Source organism: Stegodyphus dumicola, chromosome 11, assembly GCF_044657685.1.
Source record: "Stegodyphus dumicola isolate Sdum_Otavi_A_Nest chromosome 11, ASM4465768v1".
Classification (NCBI taxonomy): domain Eukaryota; kingdom Metazoa; phylum Arthropoda; class Arachnida; order Araneae; family Eresidae; genus Stegodyphus; species Stegodyphus dumicola.
Genome location: NC_140778.1, coordinates 165,761,191 through 165,765,100, shown reverse-complemented (window position 1 = coordinate 165,765,100; position 3,910 = coordinate 165,761,191). Strand labels below are relative to the sequence as shown.

The 3,910-nt window shown below is 47.4% G+C and overlaps 1 pseudogene; it reads left to right on the top strand.

The window, feature by feature from the left end:
* Window positions 1-937: 937 nt before the first annotated feature.
* LOC118201927 (U2 spliceosomal RNA) lies at window positions 938-1,058 on the top strand (annotated as a pseudogene).
* Window positions 1,059-3,910: the final 2,852 nt, after the last annotated feature.

The following is a 3,910-nucleotide window of genomic DNA, read 5'->3' as shown; positions in this document are numbered from 1 at the left end:
AGAGAGAGTATCTCTGAGTTGGGAACCATGTGCTGGACTGTCCATGTCGAGTTTGTGTCAATCAAACTGGCATTATTTAATGTAGTTTTGGCTGATTAATTTTACTGTATCAATATTGGTTTAATCACAAAAAATAATTTCTTCCCAAACATGGGCATTCGATACCTCCAGGAATATTTATTTATTTTTGGTTTTGCTATTTTTATTGCCTTTGTAATTACATTTGTTTTATATTCACGTGCAGTGAAGAATGAGATTTTTCAGAGGAGGAAGCTACTCCAGAGAAATGAACACTTTCATAAATATTTCATTGTCCTCTTTTCCCATCTTAAAAAAAATTGTCAAAGTACGAGAATATTATGTTGCATGATGCATAAGCTTATAAAAGCTGGAGGAAAACATCGGAATTCAGTTGTTTACTTACTGCTGTTATTGACTGTAGCGATTTCGCGTTGAGATCGGATTAACTTTCTCTACTTTGAATTTTGTTCCGGCCAACGTTTTCGTAAAACGTCCAATATAACTACTGTAAGTTATTGCGATATTGTAGAAATATCTGTGAGGATATTTCAGCATTGTGGTTCATTTGCTGTAGTAAGAATAAAATTTGCAATTGAATCTGGAATGAAATGAACTTTTGACGTCCTTTGCTTTTTAAAATTAGCCCCGCCCAAGGAGGAGGGGTATGACGCTTCCAGAATGGGAACATTAGAAAGGACCGCAAAATGATCCACTTGAGTAGACAGAAATTGTTCATCCTTGTACACCTCTTTTTTTGTAACACAGGAGGAGGATGAAATAACGACATATCATAAAAAGCCCCCAAGCAGCACTCGCTAACCTGAGTCTTCTGCACCCCCTACTTCCCTGCACGAATGCTCAGGACTTTTGAAATATGAAAAATTGAAAGTGAATTCATCACGCCACCGAATTCTGCATCGCTTCTCGGCCTTTTGGCTAAGATCAAAGTGTAGTATCTGTTCTTATCAGCTTAATTGTGCACTCATTTATTTTTATCTTCACAGTGGAATGTTGCTGATGGATTAACTTCACTCTTCTGGAGAACGGAGCTGAAGCGGAGCTAAAGCGGTCTGTAAGTATGGTTTTTGCTTTCTTTTCCCCTTCTCCCATTGACGCTTGATGGTTCGATTACGTTCCTTACTTGCGTTCAATGGGGCCCTTTCCTATCCTCTGCGAGCGAGCAGGTTACCTGTGAGCGAGCGGTTCCTTCCTGTCTGCACTGAATGTGCTGCTTGCAGCATACTTTGGTGTTTGTACGGGTCTTTCCTTTCCCTTTTGTTGCTGATTCGGCTGTTTTTAGTCGTTCTCAGTAAGGAAGTGGTTCCTTCCTATTATCTCTTGCTTCCCATTCAGGAAAACACTGCTTGCAGTGTCTTTCTTGCTTTGATAAGCCCTCTCATTTCGTTTCTGCTAACTCCCTCTTAATTGTGGGTGTGGCTACTCCTTTTCTTCTTTTCTCCTTCTTTGCTCTTCCTCTTTTCACCTCCCCCTCTTCCTTTTTTTTTTGACTCGCTGAAGCTTTGTTGGACGCTCCCAACTCCATGCTGCCTAGATTGATCTTGCCGAGAGGCCTCTTGTTTTCCTGCATTTCTGGGATTTCTTCACACGATTCAAGGATACGTTGATGATGTCGTCTCCACATCGCCTTGCTGCCCGGCCGAAGCCTCGACCACCCCCTGATGTCCGGAGCCCTGGTTCTAGATCTCCACCTTTTGCTAGATGCCCTGATGATTCCTCCGACCTCCCTAGTGGACTCCTGAACACTTCTTCTCTCGTCTCTGGAGTTTCCCCGCCCAGGCCTGCTGCGAGTGATGGCGCCTTTCCTGGAGTGCTCACTTCCCTACCTGTACAGCCCGATTGTTCCATTTTGACTTCCCGTCAGTCCTGTGCCACCACTTTTGTCCCCAATGATGCGTCGCTGGATTCGAGTGCCGCTAATGGACTGTGTCTTCACAGAGAGGTTACCAATGTCTCTACGCCTCATCCTTTGCCACCTGCTGATGGATGTCCACTGTCTACTTTGGACACGCCTCCTGGACCCCCTGGTGCTCCTCGTCATGTTGCTGCCTTTGTTACGCCTACAGTTCCACCCTTGGGAAGAAGCGGTCAAATCTGTGAGCTTCTCCGTAGAATTCGGGCCAGCAATACTGCTCCCTCCCCTCCGTTGACTGCTGTCACTTCTACAAGACATGACTCACCTATTGCTGCGGTTAAGTTTCCCATAATGCATGTCTCTTCCACATCCAGCTTGACGTCTTCATGTCATCCGGGGGAGATCTTGGATACTTCGCTTCCCTCTAATAGTCTTCAGAATATGTCTTCTTGTGTCAGTCCTCGCAGTTATACTTCTCCAAGAGTCTGCACTATCTGCGGGAAAGCCTTCTCGCAGAAAAGAAAACTTGAAAAACACATCAGAACGCACCGTAGTGATGACTCCCGGACTCTACATGATGATTCCATCCTTCAGGCTTCTTCCTGCGCACCAAATGACATCACCGGTGAATCACCCGTCTGCCATCACACCAGGTCACGTACTGCTGCTGGCCACGCTTATCCACCTGTGAATGTTGCTTCCTCTGCAACGGGTTGCAATTCCTCTTCTCCTGTTCCACAGTCTGAGTCTCCGTCCGATTCAGCATCCTCCTGCGCTCCATGCCCTCACTGCGTGTCTTCTGCCCATGTGTCACCTGCACCGTCTGCTTCACCCCCTGCTTCTCCTGCTGACCCTGCTGATGTCTCCTTGCCGGATGATCCCGATGGGAGCTCCTCCCCCCGGTACCTTAGGACTCAAAATGAGAATTCTCAGGATGCCTCTGTCAGTCGTCCTGGCTGCTCATCTGACCCTGCTGGTGGCTCTCCTGCTGCTGATGGACCTACTGACTCAGTCCCACGCCAGCCTTCTCGAGAGGAGTCATCCTTGCTTGTCTTCTTTCCCATTCCCCCGAATTTCGTTTCCACAGAGACTGGATGCAGATTTGCCTACAGCAGTTGCAAGTGGACTGCACAGAGAAGATCACTGGAAAGGCATTTGCTTAATAACCATGATATTGAAATCCATTCAGTCAAATACTTCTGCCTCCATTGCAACAACGCCATAAGTGGACGACCGTCACACCACTCCTGCCTCGCAAATGGACTACACCTTATGTCGCAGTCTGAGACTTCTTCAGTACAACGTAGATTCCAATGCCGGCTATGTGACAGGTCTTTCACTTCTAGGAAGGGCCTTGACAATCACCGGATGTATCACAGAAGACAGGATGCAAGGAACAGGAACTTGGCTACACTCACTTCAGCTGTACTTCCTGTCTCTCCTCGGGCTTCTACTACCAGTCCTAATGATGTTGCCCCAGCGATTGCAAGTAATCCTGATCCATCCGTGACGACTGTGCTACCTCCTGCAAGTCCATGCCCCCCATTGGCTTCTGTTGCTCCTGCTCCTGCTCTACAGGCCCCTCCTGCCTCCAGTGCCCTTTCCTGCTTCCTGCCAATCCTTGACAACATCCTGAACAGCGAGGTCACCAATGACTCCTGGGACCTCTTCCAGAACACACTCAATGAGATCATCGGGTTTGCACAGGGGGAATGCAGGCTTCAGTCGTCTGTTCCCACTCCCCAGCGGGCCCCTGTAAATATTGATGACGCCACTGCCTTACAGAAGCACAGAAGGAATAGAAGGCGGGCGGCACGGCTTATTATGTCTGGCAATTCAAGGAACTGTGAAATTCCCCTCTCACGCCTAGAGGAACACTTTAGCCACACCAGGACGGACAGAACTTTCAACAACTCCATCCTCAACTCTAGATCCCCGCCACAGATCTCTTCGCCGATTAATATGGAGCCTTTCACTGAAGCTGAGGTTATTACCAGGCTCAGAAGATTTGAGAAC